Source organism: Capra hircus, chromosome 28, assembly GCF_001704415.2.
Source record: "Capra hircus breed San Clemente chromosome 28, ASM170441v1, whole genome shotgun sequence".
In the NCBI taxonomy this organism is placed as follows: Eukaryota; Metazoa; Chordata; class Mammalia; order Artiodactyla; family Bovidae; genus Capra; species Capra hircus.
The window spans coordinates 5,117,123-5,130,173 of record NC_030835.1 but is presented as its reverse complement, the minus strand read 5'-3'; the positions used below and the strand labels follow the sequence as shown (position 1 = coordinate 5,130,173).

Sequence of the window (13,051 nt, the reverse complement as noted above, 5' to 3'; positions counted from 1 at the left end):
TTGTGTCCGACCCTTTGTAACCCTATGGACCATAACTCACCAGGCTCCATGGGATTCTCCAGGCAAGAATACTGGAGTGGGTTCCCATACCCTCCTGCAGGGAATCTTCCTAATCCGGGATCAAACCTGTGTCTCTTAGGTCTCCTGCGTTGGTAGGCAGGTTCATTACCACTGGTGCCACCTGGGAAGCGCTGGTACAACTATACATCCTGGAAATAATGCCACAGGCCACCAAAAGATAAATCTGAAAGGGGCAAACTAGCTAAAGAAAGGAGGAATGTCAGTGACGGAACACCCTATGGTCCTCAACCAAGAAAAGCAAGTGGAGCCTAGAACTGGGAACTCCGATTCAGCAACAGAAGGCGGTCCACCCAGGCTCATTCTTCACCAGCCAGCCCAGGAGCATTGGTAAGGGAGATCCATCAAGAACCCACCTGGCAACAAAGGCGTTGCCCAGTCTGGAAACTACCCCCCTTCCATACCAGCCTGAGCCTCTCCTGGCCCCCCACAGTTTATCAGGCAGCTGGGCAGCACAGGGAAAGGGGTCTCGCTACACTCTTACGGCCGAGGCATTCCTTTTGTCGCTGTGGGTGCAGCTCTGTTCCCTTACAAACAGACACTGAGGCAGGTAGGCAGGACCAACGAGGGAGATTCCACCACAGCAAGTGTGTAGTCCAGGAAACCTCTTTTGCCCCAGAGCCCTCAGAATGCCCTCCATCACTAAGAGCCGCGGGTGGCCTTAGCAAGGCGCATCCTGCCACAACCTGGGCTCCACCAGGGGAGTGCTCTCCATTCCCCAGAAGCATGGTCTGGCCTCAGGTGCCCAGCCTGGGAAGTGCTCCTCATCTTCACAGGCCAGAGGTTCTTTTCCTCAGAAAGAAGTACCAGGTGGGGTCCATCCTGGAGAAACCCCTTCACCTTCCCCAGGAAGCATGAAGAGGGAGCAATAGGAGCCCAACGGCGCCAGGTAAATCCAGCAGATCAAATCAGCAGCACACAGTAGCAGCAACTCCCAGGCAGAGCAGTGGTAAAGAATCTGCTTGCCAGGGCAGGAGATGCAAGAAATGTGGGTTTGATCCCTGGGTCAGGAAGATGGAATAGGAAATGGCAACCCACACTGCAGTATTCTTGCTTGGAGAACTCCTTGGACAGAGGAGCCTGGCGGGCTGTAGTCCATGGGGTCACAAAGAGTCAGACATGACTGAGCACAGCCACACAGCTTAAAATTAAGTAGTCACTGTAAGCACAGCTGACAAAAACAGGCCAGACATGTATGCCTAAACTAAACAGGGTAAATCCCTACTAAAACAAAAGACTTAAATAGAACACAGTCCCCTAAGATAATTACCATGACGCAATGAAAAAGTACATATCCTATCAAGGACCAGGAAAATCACAACTCAGATTTAAAGGAAGACAAGCAACTGATGCTAAGACCAAGACAATCAGATGTCAGAATTATCTGATGAAGATTTTAAATTTCTTTATAAAACTGCTTCCACAAGAAATTACTAAATCTCTTAAAATGAGTGAAAAAATAGACAATCTCAGCAAAGAAAAAAAATAAAATAGATATAAACGAAGCATCAGAAATAAGAACAGAAAGAGCAAAAATATGAGTATATACAGTAGACCGACCTCCACATAAGTTTTTACATGTCATATTTGATGACTGAAACAGAAAATATAATACTATCTGACACTCAAGACAATTACATTTGAAAGTGAAGAAAATAAAGAAACTCAAATGAAAGCAAGATTTCCATATGTCACTCAAAATGGTAAAATGCTGACCAGCAGACTGATATCACACATGTATACTGTAATACCCAGCAGAAACACACACACACACCTGCGAACTGAGGAACTCTGACAGTAAATTAGATTCGTGGACTATATCAGTGTCTACTGTTGAAAGAAACATACAAGGTATATTTGATCTCAGGATCTCTCTGCATTATTTATTACACCAAATGTGAATCTACATTAATCCCAAAATAAAAGTTTAACTTAGAAAAAGAATATTATGAAAAGAAATTAGGAGGTAACCATCTTTCCAAATACTGGAGCATATTATGAAATAAAAATATTCAAACATGAAGGTCTAGTACTTATGTAAAGAAGAGAATTAACAAGCTACCATTAAAAGGAAAAAATAAATCAATGGAATTTACTGCATTAACAGGAAAAAGTAAAAATATAATTATCTCAATAGATGTAAAAGAGACTTTTACTAAATGTAAAAATGCTTTTGACTAATACCCCCTTTCACAAAGCTGTTAGGAAGCTAGAATTCAAGGGGATTTTCTCAACCTGAAAAATGAACACAAAAATATGTGGTAAACAAAATGGTACATTATAAAAAGTTATCCTCTGAGGTTAAGAACCAGATACGCATACCCACTATCATTACATCTATTCAACTTGAATTAATGACCCTAAGTAGTGCAATAAGTAAAAGAGAAAGGAATAAGATACATAAAAATTTGAGAGGAAAAAAAACTATCATTTTTCATAGATGATATGATTGTGTTTATAGAAAAATCTTAAAGAATCATCAGGTAAACTATTAAAATAAATCAATGACTAGAGTCCACTAGAGACAAGTTTCATATATAAATCAACTATATTTCTATATATACACAATAACACGTAGGAAAATAAATCTAAGTATATTCCCTGGTAGCTCAGTAGGTAAAGAATCTGGCTGCAGTGCAGGAGACCTGGGTTCTATCCCTGGATTGGGAAGATCCCCTGGAGAAGGAAATAGCAACCCACTTCAGTGTCCTTGCCTGGAAAATCTCATGGATAGAGAGGAGCCTGGTGGACTGCAGTCCATGGAGTCGCAAAGAGTTGGGACGACTGAGTGACTAATACTTACTTACTTACACTTACATACCATATATAAGATTACTGTAAACGTCAATATCTGAGGACAAAAATCAAACAAAAGTCACTCATGATCTCTACAGTGACAGCTACAAAACTGTTGAGGGAAATCAGAGACCTAAATAAATTCAGGGGATACCATGTCCATGAGTTAGATTAGTTAATATTGGTAAGATGTTAATTCTCCCTAAGTTGATCTAGGGTCCATGCAATTTCAATTGAAATGCTAAATTTATAAAAAAGCGAAAAGGGCCCAAAACAACCAAATATATCTTGAAAAAAAAAGAGAAAGAGCTAGAGAACTTACACTACCAGAATTTAAGTGCTATTATACAACTATGATCATTACAATGGTGTAATATTGCACATAGAGATAAATAGCTAAATGGATGGAAAAGAAGGCCCAAAAGGTGATCTACAAAACACAGTGGCCAGACTTATGAGAAAGGTAGTATGGCAAACCAGTAACAAAACAGTTTACTTTTTTTTGATAAATGGTATTGGGTTAATAGGCTGTTTAGTTTGTTCACTTGTTTTTTATATACCTTGCCTCCAAACTCATGCCACAAGCAAATATCAATTCCCGATGTAATGCAGGTGTGAATATGAACTGCGGAACCAGAATAGATTTAGAATAAAATTTAGGATAATATCTTCACATTCTTAGGTAAACAGTTCTTCAACAACACACCACATGTAATAACCAAATAGAAAGAAAGCTAAATTGGGTACACTAAACTACATTAAAATTAGAAATTTCTGTTCATCAAGAGACATCATTAAGAGCATTAAAAAGGCAAGCTACAGAGTAGGAGAGAACGCCAGTGCATATACTTATAAATGACACATATTTGGTTCTCCTACAAATCACTGAGAAAAGGCTGAAAACCAAGTCAAAAAACGCATGAAAGACAGACACCTCACAATGGAGATATCCAAATGATCAATAAACATTGAAAAGGTGATCCACATTCTTAATAATTGTGGAAATAAAATTACCACACTGAGAAACCGTTACCCACTCCCCAATAATGGCTAACGTGTAACCGACTGACAATCCGTATTAGTTCACTGAGGGTTAGTGAAGCAGTAGCTGGAACTCTCAGGAACCACTCACAGGAGTACAACCTGGTACCAGCACTTTAGAAAAGTTTAGCAGTATTCATTAGGCATACACACATCCGTGGGCCTAGTAATTCCACTCTGAGGTATATACACAACAAAAAGACAGACATATGTCCCCCCAAAGGATGTATCTAAGAGTGTTTATAGCAGAATTATTGCATTCTAAGTCACTTCAGTCATGTCCGACTACTTACAACCCCATGGACTATAGCCCTCCAGATTCCTCTGTCCATGGAATTATCCAGTCAAGAATACTAGACTGGGTTGCCATTTCCTTTTCCAGGGGATCTTCCCAAACCAAGAACTGAACCTTCATCTCTCTCTTACATCTCCCACATTAGTGCCACCTGGGAAGCCCACAGCAGTATTACTGGAAATAGACAAAATCTGGAAACAACTCAAGTGTACTCAGAATAAACAAAGTATGAAACAGTCATGAAAGGAATATGATTTGTCAATAGGTATTAATCATATCTTTTATTTTCTCTATTTCTGGTGCTTTGATAGCTGGGCCACTGCTACCCCTGGAGAGAGTCCCTTCCAGGGTTAGCCAATTTCTGTAACAGTAAATGACTGTCCTGCACTTGTATATTTATATGCAAATTAACCAATCCAGAGCCCACATCTCCCAACCACCTCCTCTGTGGACCTCTTACACTCTCAGCTACTATCCCCCTGCTCTAATCATCCTAGGACAAGATATTTGACAACTAGGAGCAAGCCCCACACCCTGGAGCCTGCTGAAATTATTCAAGCTAGCCAATCCTAAGCCTGCTTACCTTGCTTTGCCGATCCCTTCCTACACAAACCACAATAAAGGCTCGTGCTCACATTTCCCCTCCTCCTTCTGCCTCCTGACTCAGCCTGGTGCTTCCCCATGTGGCCTTGAATGGTATGCCTCCTCCCCTCTTGGGAATTGTAATAAACTATCTTTTCAGTGGCAGGCATCTCCTGACCTGTTGGCATCACCATACATAAATAATAATAAAACCTACATTTCTAAAAACACAATAGAATGAATGAACCAAAACTATGCACATCAATAATAGTAAATCTCACAATGTCAGTGTGTTGGACGTCAATGTTCCCACCGATTAGTGTAATGACCAGAAGGGGGCACGAGGGGGACCTCTGGGGGCACTGGTGATGTTCTGTTTCTTGTTGCAGTTGTTGATCGCATGGGTGTGTTCTATACATTCACTGTGATTTACTCATGATTTAGGCATTTTTCTGTATGAGTGTTACACTTCAGTTTACACGAGAAAAACCACTAGGATTCAGTCAAAACTATATTCAAATAAAATAGAGAACATTCCAAAACTGGAAAGAATATAAATAAATTATCTAACACCTCACATAATAAGTTTAAAAATTAACAATGAAAATGAATAGGAAACAGCCGGGAGACAAGAAGGAAAAACAAACAAGTTAATTAGAGTAACATAAAATGCAACAAAATTGATTAAACAAATTAGAACTAGCTCTTTGAAGCAATCAGTAAAAATAATTCCATCTAGTCTAATTAAAAAATAAAAGCAGCAGCACAAAAATACAACAGTATCAATGAAAAGAAATGTATTTCAACAGGTAGATATTTTTAAATTATTTGCAAATACTATATCAAGCTTTAATGAAACATGTGAAAATGCCAGTGTTTTATAAGATTTTCTATAAAACAGGTTTCTAAAAATGACTTGAGGAAATACAGAAAGCAGAAAAGAAATGTTTCAAGATATCAAAGTAATAGCTCCAACATCAACACCCAGCTCAGATAATTTTAATTTTTTTCCAACTTTCAAGAGCTCTGTCCATACAAAGGCAAAAGAATGAGCAATTTCTTATATATGTCATGAAGAGAGTACATCCTAATACAGGTTAAATACAAGCAACTGAGAGAGAAATTACTGATCAAGGTCGCATTCGCATTAGGTGGAAAACTTCAAGCGCAGTAACAAAAAAGCAAAAAAAAAAACACTATAAAAATTAGGAAGCCAAGGCCAACTGCTGGGAAAGCTCTTCTCATTTATAAAATGGAGACACACAGCAGAGAATACCCTCTTCTTCCCTGCGTAGCTCTTTCTGGGCATGGCAGTTGGAATTGCCACAGCCATCCTAAAACTATGAGGGAAGCTCAGACTCCGCCCTGTGGACAGCAAGAAGAAAGATGAAAAAGACCAGAGCCTTTGATCTTGGCATTGAATGTCTGAAGTGGCCAACCCTGGAGTCCAGTCCTCTTTTCATGTGAGATAATGTCTCCCTTATTGTTTAATCCACTCAAGGTGAGCATTGTTACTTTCAGACAAGTACATTTTAATAATATACAAAGATGAATTACATTTAGGCAGAGGAAAAAAAAAGAGAGAGAGAGAAAAGAGTCTAAGAATTTAAAAAAAAAAAAAACCACTGAGGAAACATGTAAAATTTAGTAAAGCATAGGATAAATATGATGTCCTAGTCTGTGGGGAAAGAAAGGATTACTGAATAAGTGATAGAAGGAGCCAGTACTAAAAAATGTAAAAATGTAAAATGCATGATAAACCATAACATTATAATTTATCCCAAATCAATCCCATGTGGCAGGCTCCACTGAAATAAAATTGAACCATAAAAATACTAAAAGAAAGTATGGGTTAATAGTATCTACTTTGCAAACTGGGTATGGCTTTCTTAAAAAAATACAAGCACATACATTTTTAAATGTCCCTAAGTGAAAATATTTTCTTAACTCAAAAGCAAACAATATATGGGAACAAAATATTTGACATAAATAATTGTCAATTCTCATATGAAAGAAAGATTATATGAGTTAACAAGAAAAATTTAAATTTGATATTAAAAAAGCAAAGGACCTGAGGTATAATTTATAAAATGTGAAATGTATATGACCAATGATTACATTTTAAATGTACAATCTCCTAAAATGCAAATGTAGTAACATTATTTTTTCATAATGTTACCAAATTAGCAAGCATGTTTTAATATATCATTCAATTTTTGAGTATAGGATATAACAGACTTCCATATATTACTGATGTTTGTGTAAATTATTAAATCTTTCTATAATCAATTTTAAAATATGTTTCAAGAACATCAAGAACCTAAAATTATTATCCTTCACTCAACTTCTACTTACTAAAAAAATTTAAAGAAATATAGCTATAATAAAAGTATATGTATTTTGGATATTTGTCACAACACTATTCTACAAGAATATGGTGAAAATGCCTAAAGATTCATCATATGGGAAGATAAAATTAATGATGGCTCCCTGTAAGTTGAGTAATGTGTTTCCATTAAAAAATCATCGTTGTAAAGAATAAAGAAGTGAGAAAATACTCCCAAGACAGCATTAAGTGACGAAGTCAGGATATAAAATTTATGTGCAATAAATAACTATTTGATAAATATACATATTACTATCTCTATCTGTATGTACAGGGTGATGGAAAAAAGAAAAATATATTTATATAAGGAAAATGTACCAGAAATGCTAACAGTATTTCTTGGTTCAGAGATTATAGCTGACTTTTATATTCCCCTTTTCATTTATCTGTATTTTCTAAACCTTCTACCCTAAATGAGCATGTATCGATGCTATCTCCAAAACGAAGTGATGTCACTTAAAATGAAATATTTAATTGTATCTTTCCCTTTATTCAGAAGCAGCAGCAGTGATTGTTTTGGTTCTCAGCTCCATCAAAGGTGGTTCTGCACAAGGGTTTGGAACGGTTGACATTTTACTTGGGAAACACGCTGCAAGAATGCTAATCCATGAAGAGGGTGAAGTTTATTTGTCTTCCGTAACTCGCTGTGCACTGTCGGAGTCTCTATCAGAACAGCTTAACAGATGGTGAACAATTCTCAAGCTGGATCCTCCCAGCCCTACCGCCACCCACCACCCCTTCCCCATTATGAACCCTGGTACTGGCTTCAGGAGCCACTGGGTAAAGGATCCCACCTAAGAGGCAGTGCCTGCTTCATTACCAGGGCACTCCTGTCTGCTGGCTGCTGCCTTGTCCGCCTGGCCTCGCTGCTTAGAACTCCTGAGCCCTGAGACTGTGGGACACTTGCACGGTGCAGCAGAGCCGGGTAAGAATGTTAACGACGCACTTCCAAGCCCAGGGAGGGCTGGGGTCCTGTGGTGTGACAATCACTACACGATGAGCAATTATTACCTTGTGAATTATCAGCAGCCACAAGGCCCTCCCGGGGACATGACATCAAGAGAGGCGTTTGATTCCTGTCCAAAGCCAGCTTTTATGAAGAATCAAAATTGGCAGAGAAGACAGGAAAATGTCTGAAACTAGTGAAGGAGAATGAAGCCCTCCCATCTCCCTGGATAGCTGCTGGAACAGGGGAGCTAAGCCAAGGGCATTGGTGGAGCTTCATGTCAGCAGCCTCTAGATCAATGGGAAGGGACGATGAGGCCCTAGTGCTGGCTGGGAGGAGGGGAGGTGGTCAGAAGCAGGAGGATGAAGTGGACGGTGGGCTCAGGGGGGTGGGGGAGTCACACCAGAAGGGCCAGAAAGGATAGTCCAGGCCCTTTGCCACGTATCTCCCAACCCTCACTCCAGGAAATTTGCCTTCCAGCCCTAGCACAGCCACCTGCTTGTGGATACCACCTAACTGAGTTTTTCCAGGCTCTGGGCCTCAGTTTCTCAAGCAGAGCTGCACAGAACATCATGGAGAGGTTGGGGATCAGAGAGACTGTTAACATGAAGCTGAACTCCAAACCACTCCATGTCCACTTCCACGACTGTCTAATATATTCGGGTTACAGTAAGATACTGCTGCAACAGATTTTCTAGGACTAGAGAAAAGCAGGAAAACCACTGAGCTAAAAATTCTTTCTTAGTCTCTTGGTTTTAACTCAATTCTACTCTATGGAAAGGAGTTTAAAAAAAAAAAAAAAAGCCTTTTTCTCTCTCTCATCACACCAGGGTGTCCTTTGTCCTGGAATGTCAATGCATAAAGCAAACCCACAGTCTTTCCAGATGCTTTCCACCCACTTCCCCACCCTCCTGCCCAAGGAGACAGGCTAACCTCCACTGAGCTAGTGAATTAGGTGGATGGTGCCCATGGGAAATGAGGTTCAAGGGGCCTTCGGGAAGCTGGCAATTTTCCCAGAGTTTTCACTGTACCAGGGACCCATGTTAGTGGAACAGAATGATTTCCCCACAACAGAATCTTCAAGACAGAGAAGGGCAGATATCCTCAGCAATCATGTCATGAACAAAATGTTTCTGCTAAGCTGTAGCTCACGTTACACTCCAAGCAAGCCATGCCTCTGGAGAAGAAGTTTTCCTTCTTCCATTCACTACATCAAAACGGTCCTGAAAACAAAATCTCATCAGAGCTAAAGCCCCCAGCTCCCTCTCAGTCCTTGGTCTTGATAAGAAGTGGACATCTCTCCCCAGACGTGGGAGGGGAGCTGAGCACTGCTCACCATGCAGAGCCCTGTCTCTGGCCTCAGGCTTTGGTACACAGGTGGAGAGAGGAGCTGCCATACAGGGTACTTCCAGGCAGAAAGCCAGGCCTCTCTGGGCCTCTCTGCTCTTGTGGGATCCGGGATAGAATACTCAGAGAAGGGCTAAAGCTCCAGTCACCCGAAGCTGATGTAGAGTTCTCACTGCCAAGTGCTGCACCAGGGTCATTACATGGGCCGACCCCTCTATTCAACCAAGAGGTTCCTATTGTCTGCACCTTTCATCTGAGAAAATGAAAGTTCAAAAAGAGGAAGTGGCTGCAAAGCTCAGGAGAAGCAGAGCCAGGAGTGTCACAAAGGCCCCCAAGTCAGGGAGACAACACACGTGTGATGCGTCTTTGTCCACAGCAGGTGCTCAGTGGCCCCTCCTAGGCTCCCTCTTGTCCTGTGCTTTAAACAGCTTTCCCTGTCCCCACCTTTGAAAACTTTCCTACAGGCGGTCTTCACCAGTCCCATCCCAGCTCCCGTCATGCGCTGAGGACATCTGCATGGACAACTCCAGGGGACCGTCCTTTGGAGATTTCCATCTGAACAAAGAAAGCCAACTGGATATTTGTAAGGCTCCATTAGGAACAAGCCTCGACCCCCAGGACAAATGTCAAGCCAAGTCCTGTGGGAGCTAGATGTGACTTTCCAACAAACCCTGGCCCTGGCGAGGTTGCCTGGTAATCACCCATGCCAGACAGCTCCAAGCAGAACACAAAGATAATTAATGTTTTGTCTGCAGTTACACAGCAAGCGGGTGACATAGACCTTTGATTTTGCCATACCGCACTCCTTCAGCAAGAACGCACTTCCTGGATGAGATAATTTAATTAGTATTTGTCCAGCACCCTGCAGTGAAAGGCGATCACCCACTCCTTCCATCTTCTGAAGGGGCTAAGTAAGATACAGTCTCTTGATGCCACTTAATCTAAAATGTCTGGGTGACTCACCCTTCCCGAGAGTTCCCTGCAGGGTATTTACTTTAAGAAAACATCCATTTGCTCCTTAATTTAAACAGTTCCTCTTGATTTAAATCTTAAAGAAACTACTTGGTTAGTGTGTGTGAGTGTTTACTGTTGTTGTTTTTCCATATAAACAGATAGATGGATATATGATATATTCATATATTAAGATACGATATATTCATATATTAAGATATATAATGTCTTTTCAGGGAACCCTGACCCTTCCCCACCATGAGCGCATCCTGTGATCAGTCCTCTATGCACTCTTACTGGCCACAGAGAGATACAGTTGAGGGGACCTCCTCTGAGATCAGGATTACTGATCTCTGCACTGCCTTTGTATCCCTCTAAACCCTTCCCCTCTCATCTGCTGCCCACCCTAAACTTTATTTTCAGGTTGCCCCAATTTCCCAGCCCTATCCCTCCCAGCCCCACCTTCTACCAGGAACCACAACTCAGCTTTGCCTTTAAATGCTAACCTAGATGTGTGCCACTCGTCCCAACGCTTCCTCCTTGCTTCCTCCTGAAACCTCCCAGACCTTGCTTTAAGGCACCCTGGGCCTAAATAACAAACATTTGCTATGGTAAATCCCATTCCCTGCTTTCCAGATAACTTCTCCTTAACAGAGATAAGCTGCCAGGCAGACAGATAACAATGGGGATATGCAGTTATTAAGGGCAGATTTTAAAATGACAAAAGGATACATTTAAAAATAAAGCCCACTTGAAAATCAGCTTCCCTTCCAACTCAATCACATTCAGACCTCCTGCTCCGCAGCTCCTCATACCGAGAGATTCCAGCTCCCATTGGCTTCAGGGTATTGGAGGAGCGTTGCCATGGCAACACGGAAGGCCCAGACACCTGAAATGGGAAGTGGAAGACACAGTATCTCTCCCTCTCTCAGACACCTGGAGTGGCCAGCATGACCCCAGTCAGCTGCCTAAGTCGAGGCAGGGAGCCCTACTGCTAACATTTCCACCTGCTGGTGGGATCTTGGGGTTAGAGCTGAGCTAAATAAAAGGGATGCGTACCAAGCCTCTTTAGTCGTGCCTGACTCTTAGCGACACCACAGATTGTAGCCCACCAGGCTCCTCTGTCCTTGGGATTCTCCAGGCAAGAATACTGGAATAGGTTACCGTGTCCTCCGCCAGGGGATCTTCCCAACCCAGGGATTGAACCTGCGTCTCTTATGTATCCTGCACTAAGCAAATGGGTTCTTTACCACTCGCACTCTCTGGGAAGCACCTCCAAAAGGGGATGGGGGGCAGCAAAGAAGCCAGCAGGCAGGGCGTGGTTATCTAGGAGCTCAGAGGGACATCTGGGGATGAAGGCAAGGACCATGGCAAAAATGAATGGTCACCAAGGTAGGCAACTCCTTTCATACCAGAGTAACTGAAAGGGTTCCCTGGTCCTGGTTTCCCCTTGCCAGGTAGGAGTCCCAGCACAAGCCAGTTTCTATTGTGGCTATCTATGAATATCCAGACCGACACTGACCATCCATCCCCAGGCTCCCAACCACCAACTCTCATGGCTTGGGGCAACCCTAACAGACAGCGCAGGTCATCTTTGACAGTGCAAGCCACACTGTGGCTTTCCAAGGCTTCACACCGCAGTCACCAACCCCCTCTCTGATGCCACAAACAATCCTCTGAGCTCCCCCATGCCATCGTCACCATTGCCTCACAATCACTTATTAAACTTACTATTACTTGACCAACTCATGACTCTACTTTCTACTGAATGGGCTGAAAGTCCCCCATCTGCACATCACACATGGACACCCAGGCATCCCAGCTTCTCCCTAGCAAGCCAGTCCTCCTCCCCACAGTCTAACTGATGAGGGTTCCCATCGTGCTTTCTAGCTCTCACACTGTCCATGACTTCACAGGTGTGTCCTTCCATGGAGTCCTCAAGGAGCACAAGTAGAGAATGCCTTCCCAGATTCTCAGGACTCCAGCGTCACGGAAGCCCTTCCCACCACTCTGTTGCCCCCAGTCGTGCTCTCTGTCAGAGGTTGATCCCACGTATTGAGAGTTCACCATGCCCTTTCATCTCCAGGAGACTGTCATTAGTAGGTATGTCTTCCTCTCAAATGTATAGAAATGTGTGTGTGTGTGTGTGTGTGTGTGTGTGACTGCAAGAGCCTCTGCCTGAGTCTGTGCCAATCAGCTTATGCTTTCGTGATTATACTGAGCCCTGTGACCCCTTTACATCACGGATGCTCCCATCTCTGGCTCCAACAAGCCAACAAGTGGTCCTCCTGTGCAGGCCATTTCTGGGAGAGCATCACTGAACAGCCAGCAACTGCCCCTCCCTGCACCCCCACCATCGGCCCCACACTGGCTCATAAGGACCTCATCTGAGGTCCCTTGCTGGATCACTGTTCCACCCCCCACCCCCCACCCCAGCTTGCCACATTGACCTCTTGGCCCCAACTTCTTGTTAGAATCTTGACTTCACAGGCTTCCCTTTCAACTTGGAAGTTCCAACTCTGGGTAAAGGCCACCTTGCCGGACCTCAGCCTTGAAAATGCACCCCCCATGGGGGGAAGGACGAGACGATGTATCACTGAAAGGAGTCCTCAGGGCTGCCACTCACCTC

At 42.7% G+C, this 13,051-nt stretch overlaps 1 protein-coding gene across 1 annotated transcript in view; it reads right to left on the bottom strand.

The window, feature by feature from the left end:
- Positions 1 to 13,051, bottom strand: part of GRID1 (glutamate ionotropic receptor delta type subunit 1) — a 685,893-nt gene that overhangs the window by 198,227 nt on the left and 474,615 nt on the right.